Source organism: Balaenoptera physalus (genome assembly GCF_965194825.1).
Source record: "Balaenoptera physalus genome assembly, chromosome: 4".
In the NCBI taxonomy this organism is placed as follows: domain Eukaryota; kingdom Metazoa; phylum Chordata; class Mammalia; order Artiodactyla; family Balaenopteridae; genus Balaenoptera; species Balaenoptera physalus.
In genome coordinates this window covers 107,863,259-107,875,929 of record NC_138891.1, presented here as the reverse complement: position 1 = coordinate 107,875,929, position 12,671 = coordinate 107,863,259, and the positions used below count along the sequence as shown (strand labels likewise).

General features: G+C 31.9%; 1 protein-coding gene across 5 annotated transcripts in view; it reads left to right on the top strand.

Annotated features, from left to right (window-relative positions):
• Positions 1 to 12,671, top strand: part of CADM2 (cell adhesion molecule 2) — a 1,048,372-nt gene that overhangs the window by 641,160 nt on the left and 394,541 nt on the right. The gene's annotated exons all lie outside the window — the stretch shown is intronic.

Sequence of the window (12,671 nt, the reverse complement as noted above, 5' to 3'; positions counted from 1 at the left end):
TTTCACTTTCAGTATAATATTCAATAAATTACATGAGATATTCAATACTTTATTATAAAATAGGCTTTGTGTTAGGTGATTTTGCCCAACTGTAGGCTAGTGTAAGTGTTCTGAGCACATTTAAGGTAGGCTAGGCTAAACTCTGTTTATGCTAACACCTAAGTAGATTAGGTGCATTAAATACATTTTCCACTTAAAATATTTTCAACTTATGATGAGTTTTTCAGGATATTCCCATTGTGAGTTGAGGAAGATCTGTGTAGACTATTTCATTTTGTTATTTGTATCACACATCCTCAAGAGTGTTGAAACTTGAGAGAATATCCTGTACTCCTTTCTCTGGGCGTAACAGTGTAACATGAGACAAGCGTAGATCAGTGGGTTGTTAACCATTGCTCACTTTGGGATTAGCAGATATGACTGACCTTGTAGATGTGAAAGTTTATTTGCTGGCCTATGGAAACTAATAGAATAAAAGGAAAAGAGATGAGAACGTTTATAAGTAATCAGAAGAGATAATATCCAGGGGATTAAGAAACGTTCATACGTAATTTTTTTCAACATGCATTTCATGATTTGAATATAGCAAAAAATTGTCTACTTCATTCAAATTGTTAAGACTGATCACTCCTTTATCATAGATAATACATGTTTTTTCAGTGAAAACATACGTCTCATTGTTGATATGATGCTGATGATGTTACCAAGTATGTCTTCATTATCTGTAAAATCATTCTTTTTGCAACCTTCCAAAACACTGCAAATGATTTATTAATAACAGACCTCAGCACATCACACACACACACAACAGATTTCAGTTAATCAAGGATTGAGTGCCTGACCTATAATAGAACGTGTAAAGGAATACATAAATGGATAAGGTCATCCCTGGCTCAAGATGCACTCAAAAACAGAAGTTGAGTATGTTAGGTTTACAAGACAAGTTAGCAAATTTAAGATTTAAAAACTATAATGCCAAATTTTAAACACTTTGAAAAAAATTCAGTATCACCCATGATAATCTGAAAGCCACTTTCCAATTCAATTTAACTTTGTAACATAATAGGTTTATTATGAGGGACATTTATTGAAGGATAATATAGGAAAAATGATAAAATAGCTGTATTGGCAACAAATTTTTATTATTCGTTAGTTAAATCTCAGTAAATATGTTAATCATATATTGATGTGTATTTACAATAAAGTACCTGACTTATTAAATTGGCATCAAGTCTTTTTTAAAAGATTCTTAATTTGCACTGTGACCAGTCATCCTGTTGATTACATGTTTAAGTACAGTCCTAATTGATCATGGAGTCTTTTGCTATAAATTACAGAGAGGGAATAACAGATTTCACAGGTTGGTTGTGGCTTAATGACGAATTTCACAGTTTGAATAGAAAAAGGATATAGACACACACAGGAATAAGGTAGTTACATGGATTCATGATGCGAAAAGTTCCTTTCCAGTGCATACAGATACATTGATAAATCAAATGTGAGAATATAAAGGGAGTATTAAAGGGTGAGGAAATAAAAAAATATGCTATCAATTGGATCTATCCAAACATTTTGTTTTAAAAGAATAGACAGATATATACAGGATTTAATGTTGAAAATTCCACAACATATTAACCCATTAAATAAAAGCATACAGCTTAACTAAATGAACTACTACTGAGTAAAAGTTTAGAGCTACTTATTAACTTTTAGTTAGTATTCCTTATATAAATGTGGTATTTCTACCCAGTATGCCTTTGATTTTTAAAGGAATCAGTTCATTGCAAGGATGCAGCACTTTGTGAAAGTGCAGTGTCCCTCCTTTCCATAAGACACTGAGGTCCTTGTATCAGATTCATAAACAGCTGAACATTAACAGAAATCTTTGGATTTCATTAACTGAAATCTTTGGATTTCAGTCAAGCTTATAAGCTTTAATGATTAAGATGCCAGTGTTCAAGAAGCAAAATTCTGATTCTCTCTTTCTGGGCTTGAGTGTGATATAATATTTAGTATAATTTAAAATTTCTTCTTTAGTTTTGTGGATCTTTAAAATTACTAAGAAAAAGTTAAATGATTGCTAATTCAAAACTAGATGATATAAGAAGAAAAGTTGGATTTTCTTTTACTATTTAGTAAAATAAAATAATTTAAAAAAGAATTTTGTTAATAAAATACATTTTTATTAATATCAGAGTATTAGTAACATTGTAAAGTGTTTAGTCTGAGCCAGACATACCAGCATTCCAATACATCCAAGCAATGAAACCTTAGGCCTGCTATGTAAATTCACTAAGACTTTGATTTTTTTTTGTCTATAAATGGTACAACTTTCATATTCTAAGAAAAATAATTTTAGTATTTCCATTAAGAAATACTGTAATGGATTGAAAAAGAGCTTGTTTAGCACTTAAATGGTCACAGTTGGTCTACATTATGAATAAAGCAAAAGAAGGAAAAAAGGCAATTGTTTCTTATATTCTACTTCCCTTCACATTAGAATGCTTTTCTCATAAATTTGTGTACACTTTTCTTCATCAATTTCAGAGTCTATTAATGCCACCGATATTCAGGGATCATAGGCTGTACTAGAGACTTGTTCATGATCACTTGTTTTGGCCTGTGTCTACATAATGCCAGATACCTACAAACATATAAACTTCTCATGTAAAAAAGAGTTGACTTTGTGCATATATTAGGTATCTGCATGTTGAAATTTGTGTGGATTTGTGGCTACATGGCCACTTTGTTTTTTGTTTTATTTTGCTTTTATTGTGCATTGGCATCATTCAGACCGAGCCTGGCAGGTCCTTTTATTTCTAAGTGAACTTAGTGTCTTTCCTGTAAATGTTAAAATGACTACTTTCATTCTAAAATATAGTCATAGCCATTTATAGCCATTGATATAACTGTCTTTTAGCTAAATGAAGCGTGTGGCATTGCTTTAGACACTTAGGGTTGCTGTTAAAAACTACTACTGAGTGAACATTTGCATACCCAATTCACTGTTAATATATAGATAGATATCTTTATGATATGTTCCTTATTTACTTCTAATTTCATATCTGTTATTTAGTTCTTTGGCCTAGATGTCTTTGTGCCTCTGGATATTCTCTTTAGTATCTTGTTTAAAGAGAGGGCGAGACAGACAGACAGAGAAGAAAATCTTTGGTTTCCTGGGGCCAATATTCTCTAGAAAAATTTTCTGTTTCAGTGAACCTTTGTGACGTTGTAAACTTTTTTGGTCTTTTCAGCCACTTCCACAATACTAAATTTGAATGACCCTCAAATATCCAGCAGATTTAGAATAATAGTAATTTATTCCTGCCAAAACAAGACAGTCTTGATAAACGGAAATAGATCAGGTTAATTCCAAATATTATAAATGCTCATCAGTTTATTTCTTTTCCTAACCACATATATTTCTTTTTTCTTTTCTTTCTTTCCATTTTTATTTGAGGACAGGAAAAAATGTGCAGTATAAGCTAGAAATAGAAATAATGATGACACTTTTCTAGGCTAAGGTAATTTCTTTAAACTCACGGGATTTCATTTGCAATACCAATTATGTATCCATATGATGTTATCCCATGGATCCAAAGTTCTCTCAGATTCCAAAATCCCTTAATATTTACAGATAGTCACATGCTGAAAAGATGGACTTTATGCAGTTTATACATTTACAGAATTTAAAACATTATTTGGTTGTCCTCCATCTCATTTCAGACCATGTAAAAAGAGATAGTGTTCTCAATTACAATTTCAAGAAAATCATTGATTCAGCAGATTTTGGGAAATCCACTAAAAAATAAAATAGTGTAGACGGGAGAGGGCTCTGAGCGTCCACTCTGGGAAGGGCAAGCTGGCTTTTAGTAATAGCTGATAAATCAGAGTTGATTGTGTGAAGTTATGCTGAATGGGGGCGCGTTCAGTTAAGCTGTCATTTGTCAGGCATTTATTACTGAACTGATCTAAATTTTTAAAAAATCAACAAAATTTGACAGTCACTAGTAATGATACGCACTAAGATCTGAGATACTAGATCAGTATTGGAATAAAAGCAGTTCACAAGAAAAAAGGTCTACCATTTAAGTTAAATTTATTAATACGGTCATATTATTAATATCCAGATTACCCAATTTAATTCTGTGGTTTCAAAGCAAAATCTTAAGCATGGCATAAAATCAATTTACATAGATATAGATGATGCACAAAAAACACAAATATTATTTCCACATTAAATAAAGCTATCAGAAAACAAATAACTTCTACAAAGGCGTTTCCTTCTGGTTACATTTAATGGTTATAGTTATTACACTGTGCTTTAAATTTGATGCTTTTGAATATTTTATCATTAGTGATTTTTATGTATTAAATCCTTAAGTAATTGATATTATTCTCACTTTTCTATAGATGTGGACACAAAGTCTAGCAGATATGAAATGAGAGAGCCCATGTCTGTGTAACCTAGATCTCAGTGGATCTTTCCACCATACACACTGTCTCAAAATAACATAATCTAATAAGTTAAAATCTCTAAGTAATAAAAATTATAATTAATTTGTATGTCTGCCATTATAGCAAGGGTTTATTAAATAATGTCATTCAAATAGAATTTATTAACAATTCTTAATATTTATGTTAACATCTAAATGATTTCAGTGAAAAAAAGTAAGATATTTTTAAAAATATGAATGTTTGAATACATGAAAAATGGAAATATAAATTAAAAAACTATTGTCATAAGTAACAATTTCAAAAATTGTCTAAATGGTTTTTATGTATGTTCATTGAATATGGGGTATATGCAGGATAGAAAGCAAGGAAAATAAATACTTTGGGAAACAATAAATACTCATTATTAAATAAAGCTTTAGAGGCAAAGGAATCAAAGTACCTAAAGTCTTTGGCTCGTGGGTTTTAAAGCCAGACACCATGTTAAATTATAAATGGAAAGAGAAACAAAACATACGTTAGACCTTTAAAATCCTCAATATCTAACAAGAAAACAAAAATGCCTCTGTAAAAGGGGGTGTAGACAAGACTATTAAAATTGCAGACACTGTCACTGTAACTGTTACTTCAGCATTGAAGAAACCATGAGGACTGACATTCAGTGGATGTAAATATCAATATAAACATCATTTCAGGCAGTATGTCTCTTGAAATTAGAAAAACATATATATCACCATCACCTAGATTTATAGATATTTACTTGTTGGAAATTGATTTTTTTAGGAAAAAAATTGCTATGGGAACTTTAACTGTCAACAAGGGAAGGGAGGGAGTAGCGGAGAGAGGAAAGAAGGAAGGAAATTATCCTTTTAAACCAACTACGGTGTCATCCTCATTTTACCAGTATTCTTGCCATATCACTCAAGAAATCCTCTGGTCAGTACAGATCACTGTCTATCAGTTAGATAAACCACCTCATACTTGTTATCATAGGTTGGATTCAGTTTGGGTCTTTTGAGTATAAGCTCTCTGAGGGAAGAAACTGGCTTATCGGAATCTGAGCCATCAGTGTTATTTCAAGAGTTGGTGTGAAAGGACTTCTGAGGATTAAGATACCCTGAAGATTACTTATTCCTTGCCTTTGCCATTTTAGAAACTTGTTTCTTTTATACTTAAGAGTTGACTCTTAAAATACTTTTCATCTCTGAGAAAGAGAGACTTAGTGTGATCATGCATCTTATCTTTAAGGAAGAATTCCACCACTATCCCCTGCCTCTATTCTCAATGCATGTCAGTGAGTAACTAAAATCAACATTGCTTAACATAAGAGCAAAGAGAATTGGTAACTAAATCTCCTAAATCCCAGACTGTCAGAAGTTCTAAAAAGAACAGACCAACCCATCAACTGATAAAAATCATTTTACAATCTATTATACAAAACCAAATACAAAGTGTGATTAAATGTCTTTTCATGAAAGTGATAGTTATGCTCAAATGTGTGAACAGACACTATGAATATGATGCCAAAGCTTTAAGCTATTGGCAAGCAGAATTGACTCATGTCCAGTAGCCCAATATCCTCTCTTTAGTCAAGTCCATGGGTACCAAGGCGATGAATTCACATGGAATGGAATTAAAGTTAAAGAGATGATATTAGAATGAACAATTAGAAATATTTATATCATGTACTGTTTTAAAACAAAGAACCTAAAATATTCAATGTAGTCAAATAAACAAGACAACTTTGTTACTTGGCTTGCATTTTACCTTAGAAGTAGGCATTATAAGCTTTAACATAAAGAACATAGAATTTTGTATATAAAATTCTTAGAGCAAGCAATAAACACACACAAAATATACACCTATGTATAAGGATAATAGATAGATAGACAGACAGTTGTAACATTGGGACTATTATAAGGAAAAAACTTAATGAAAATTATTTTAGGAAGTATCCATAATTTCAGATATAAGATTAGGAATACTGATTCTTTATATTGCTACTAATAGTCCATTCTCTCAGTGCCAGCCGGAATTTTTGCACAAGTATTAAACATAACAGGATAATATTTTTTAAAAAGAAAATTTTAATTTTAGATGTTTGTGCAATCCTTAAAACATCATGTTATTAACAATGATTTGATGTAATCTGGATTATGACACAAAGTATCGGTTCTGGGGGTATTACAATTAAAAATTTAAAAGCTCATAAAATTTATCTATCCCCAACTCTCCCCATTGCTACTGTATTTTTATGTGACTGTGCTGATGAATAGTTTCTAACTTGAGTCGATTAACTCTAAAATTTGAAAGAATACCATTTCATGTGGGAATCTTTTTTTTTTTTTTTTTTTTGAGTTAGTCCTAGATGTTATTTTCAGGTGATATCCACTTCCCAATGACTTCCATTTGGAAGTAAGAGGTTCTCTGTTACTTTTTTAAAAAGGAAATAAAGCTCAAAGTATGCTCGTTCAAGATAATGTTCTTCAACAGTGAGAGGCATCCTCTAATAATGGTGCTGTAGTCAAACACCAGTACATAAATTGTCCTCTGTTCTGACAGAAATATGCAATGGTTTTCTAGTTACATTGTAATGAAATCAGTATCTGTCAGATTATCAAAAACTATGTTTTACAATTAGATATTTTAAAAAATGAGTAAGATAATGAATTGTGCTTCAGAGATATATAAACTGGTGAACAGAAGCTGCTTTTAAGTTCTATAAGTTGATTTTTACATAAAATATAATAATGTCTGTTCGTGAATGAAACATTTTAAAAGAACTGGAGAGAGAATAATTCAAAGGGGACATCATATTCCTGTGTCAATAATTTATAAACATGCTACCTGTTAAAATCGATAACTAACTTTGAAAATTTGAATTAAATTCTTATTAGTTTTTTTTTGCCCAGTACATATAATAGAAAGTAATTTATACTTGAAATGTATTATGTCTTTATACATCTTCTCTTGGTTCAATGCAATTGCTTTACTCTGTTGTAACAGTGAAAGCCTGTAATAAAATAGACTCAAGTTTATTTTGAGAAGATATTCATTTCCACTAAATTCTATTGCTTCAAATCTTTTTTATTTCTTTTCCCTTGGAAATCTGAGAAAATTCTATGATTTGGATAATGAACACTGGCTTTTCAGATTTTTAAAAAATTCATCGCAGTGTTTTTGACACATCAAGCAATCACAAAACCAGCACTGGCCTGAGCATGATGACAACTTGTCAGACTGAAGTGCTGTGCCTACCTAGGCATTTTCATGTTTTGTAGATAACAAGGTGAAAAGTGAGTAAACACTACACAACAAGAGCACAAAAGAATTCCCCATTTGCATTCCCTTGCTTACATCTGCTCCAGGGGTTACTTTAGTTTTAAAAAATGAAAGTATGTATGTTAAAATTGGCAAATGAAAGATATGAATACATATAAAACTGTGAACTTAGAAACTTAGACATTCAAACAGTTACTTACCTTACATGATAGATGACCTGTTTTCATATGGATAGAAACCCAAATCTCAATGCTTACAAATAGATTTTATAGATAGATGTCCTCCCCCACCACCACCACAAATAATGATTTGGGGAACTTTTTTTGGGGGGGCGGAAGGAGGAATGGCAGAACAATGGTTTACTGTATAATCAAGACAATATATTCTGTTCTTAAATATAAAGCTGCTATCTAGTATTTCTTCTTGATGTATAAAATATAAACTCTGCATATAATTCTAGTCTTTTCTTCTGCACCAAACTAATTTATTATCTCCAAATTAAAGGGATGTTGTAAATCTAATACATTTTAAGAATAGGGTATCTTTACGTAATTTGCGGTAGTTTAGTTCATTTAGACTTGCTGGTATCATGTGCATGTTTTCTCTTGCTTTGTTTTTATATTTTTCTGTATAAAGTTATCATATGCAATCTTCTACAAATTCTTTTAGCCGATTTTTATAGTTGATTCTTCTGAAGATTTACTGTTCTTTAACCATCTTTTCCCCTTCAACAAATGTTAGTCTAAACTTACTGATTTTATTTTCTTCCACTGTTTAAACTTACATACTTATGCTGGTGACTCTAATCATTCATACTCCCCACTTCTTTCTCCACTGGATTTTAAAAACCTCTATTTATCTGTTTGTAACCACTGTTGGTCAGTTATTACAACATTAAAGTGTTATAAACCACTCCAAGCCTCAGGGGCCTGCATATTTATTTCTCACTCATGACTGTAGGCTTTCCATGGTTCTAATGAAGTTGTTTGGGATGGGCTGCAGGCTCTGAGCTGGGGTCGGATCTAACTCATATGTCTCTTACTCTTGGGTCCAGTCTGAAGAGTCAGTGGGTTACTAGAGCAAATGCTTCTCATGGTGATGAGCAGGAGTGGGAGAGACCAAGACAAATTATACAAGCACATTTGAAATTTCTGGTGTGGCATCATGGCTTACGTCTGCCCACATTGCAATGGTCATAGCAAATCACATGGCCGTGCCCGAAATCAATGGGGCAGTGAAGTGAATTCTGCACACAATGAAGTCATAGCACGGGCCGGCAAGGAAGGCAAAATTGAGAACAAAATGCCATTTACCACAACTGGTAAGAAGGCATTTTATTCCTTTTTAGTGCACATGTTAACTACACACAACTTCTACTCAACACTTAGTACCTGAGATGGCTTATTCTGATGGCATTGGGCATTAACTTTATTGATGTGGGAGGCATATGCCTTTTCAGGTTTACAGGGTTAATTTAAACTTTTTTTGAAAATTATCTATCTTTAATTATGTTTACTAAAGATCCTTGATTCTTTTTATTTAAATAAAAGGTGTTATTTTGCCAATATAAAGATCAACATCAATACTAAGTAGTCTTCTCTTCCCAGATGTAAAAGAAGCAGACTGTAGGCACAGAAACTGAATGATTCAGGCACACAGTAAAAGTGTGAAGTCCCTGGGCTAAGAGTGGACAAGAGTACTACTTAGCTGAGAGAAGACACAGTGAGATGAGAGGGCAGATGGCAGGTTAGAGAGACACCACATTTCTCTTGTGTTGAGTTCTTGTTTGGTAGGAACTTGTTTTATGTATCCCTAAACTGGAAAATTTTGAAAATACAACGCCGAATGTCAAATAAGTAACATTAATCACCTAGTAACTTTAAAGGACGACATTTCTATTCACAGTTCTCTTTTAAACTTTAAAGTGTTATTTCAAGAGTGTTTTATTTTATGAGTAGTCCAACGGTATAATATTTGGAGGTTTCATAGTAGTCTCCTTTTTTCTTCTAAGAAAAGTAATTATGGAATCACTGTGGATTATTTGGACGGACACTCTCTACTAGGAAAAGAGAGTTCAATGTATTGCTTTATTTTGAGACTGTTTCTTCTTTATAAGAGTGTTATAAGAGTATTTATAAGAGTGTTTGAATAGCACACTGTATTTAGTGGTGTCAGTAGCCAACTGTCAGAAGTGTTGGCTTAAGGTCAGCTACTTTAAAACCAAAAATTCATATTTTGCCTAATTCTTCAATACGTAATTGGCATATTTGAAAACAGGCCAATTCATGTAGCTATACAGAGATTTACTTTGCAACAGACGTTTATGGTAGTTTGAGAAGCTACTATGCTTTATTGAAGACAATATGTGTGTGGATATACTACCTACACTTAGGTTATTTGACAACAATTTTGAACTTGAACAATTTTTGTTGAAAGTCCAGTTAATTTTAAAAATTCACATGTGTAATGGTATCCCTAAATCAAGCCAGATGTTTGTAGACCTGGTGCATAATGGATTGGCTCCTCATAGAAAGCGTTACAGAAACTACATTATACCCCTGCCTTGTATGGAAGGACACATTGAGAACAAATCCTATACACTGGTCTGTAAATTTACTTTAAGGAGTTATAGAGGTTATAATCTACTACTTCGTTTGCATTATTCCTTGCCTGTGAAGATCAATTGGAAAGATGTTTCTGTCTCATGAACATTATTTATTGAGTCCATGTAATGGATTGGGGAAATGGATGAGTTTCGTAACTAGAGAGATGTGGGTTGAAATATCAGATTAATATTGGACGAGTTTCTAGGTTGTCTAAACTTCAGTTTCCTTATCTAGAAATATTACTCTCCTCACAGGATTTACATGAGGAAAAAATGAAAACACATTGACCTGTAAAGGTAATTAACATCACCCCTGTAACCCCTAAAATTGCTCGATGGATAGTTTTGATGCTGCTGCTGTTGCTGCTGTTCTGATGTATCTTACATCTTTAAAAATAAAAAAAATTTGTTCCCTCGAAACTCAGATCCAAATTCTCTATCAAACTTGAGTAATTTGGGAGGACTTCAGCTGCATTTCTATATTTTATTTTCTCTAGTATTATTATTAAATTTCTTTTTTTGTTTTGCCATTTTTTGAATCTTATACTATATTTATTTTTAGAGGTTGTCTTAATCACAATCTCTAGGGATGCACGAGGGTAAGTAGACAAAACTACTTCGTCAGCTTTGCAATGAATAATTTCACTCAACAAAATAATTTGGTTTTGTTGCATCCTATTGAATAAAAGCACCTATGTACGCTTTAAAATTGTAGAGATGAACAGTCTAAATGTGCACCTCAGTGAGGATTTCAACTTTCTGAAAGTGTTTTATTATTCATAATATTGACAGGCAATGTTTAAAAGAGGGTGAAAATGGAGAAAATTTAGGGTATGGAGGAAGGTGCCTATAATGATTTTTAACTTTATATAAATAAACGTTTATTCTATGCTGTGATCTAGAGACAGACACTATGACAGATATCAGGACAAAGTTTTTCCCTGTTGTGCTTTAATTAAAAATAAAATACTGATTTTTAAATCTGCTTTCATGTATTACTCTCTGTTTATGTTTAAAATTTTGTAAATTGACAGTTACTTTGATCCTACTTTCATATCTATCAAACTTGACTGTCATTCAATTTGGAAAATTGTATCTAAAGCAAAATTCTTTGAAATGATGCAATACTATTCTAAAATCATAAGGCCAAATTATAATTCTAAACATATACATATTACTGTGTTTTTAATAATAGTATCAGTTTTGTAACAGATGCTTAGAGATTAAACATATATTGCTCATTGTATTGGATGAAAACCTGAATAGTATAGTACTACTTTACACAGTGTATACTTTGGAGATTTGCAATTGCCGTATGCTTTTTAGTTAAATTGAAAGGTCATAAGAAAGGAAAAAGATTAAATGATATCAAAGTGCCAGCCCACCTTATGACAATAATTACAAACATCCTATTTAATATGAATATAGCTGATCCATCAACTCGCTCTTAGTCATCAATGATGTCCCTTCAGTAGCAGGTAGTATTGAAAATGTTGAATTAAACAGTTTAATTTACAAAGAAATGAAATGAATCTCAGTAGAATAAATCAAATGCCTCATCCATGAAGGGTAATTATCTTTCTTTTGATAAAAAAAAAAGACACCCATGACTGAGTTATGTGTTCTCACACTTAGAAAGTAATGGAAGCTATTTTTAGGTAAATATTTATATCCATTACTTAATTTTTAATATTTTCTTATAATTTTACCTGATCTTCTAAAAATATTGTCAATAAAACAGTGATTACTTTGTCAGTTAATGTTGACAGCAGAAATGTTTTATGCAGTTGAAAAAATATCACTTATTAACTCAAAATCTGTAAATTGCAGAAACTGTAATTATTACTACAAATATCTTTTTTTCCCCTAACTCTTAACATTGTGAATTCTATTGTTAATGATGCCACATTTTCTCCCTTTCTTTTCCTAAAAGCAGTTAGATACACATGAAAGAGAAGTTGAAATCGCCTGCTGGCTTATCAAGTCAGTGCACATAGCTTGGCTTCAGTGACTGAGGGCAGAAATGAAACCCATTACTATAGATGAAGTTTTCATTGAACAGTGTATAGGAATTTTAATTAAATTGCTTTCATTAGTATTAGTAAGAGACTCAAAGAAAAGCCTGCATAGCACTTTAAAACAGTAGCAATAAACTAAATTTTCATTAAAATGTTTTTTTAGTAAATATCTCTTCATTATTTGGTGAGCATTTAGAAATCTTGTGTCTGGCACTATTCAGAAAGTCAATAAAATGACCTTCCTATTACTGAATATCACTCAGTCCCAAGAACAATGAAGCTTTCTTCTAGATGCTGGCTTTGTAATTCTT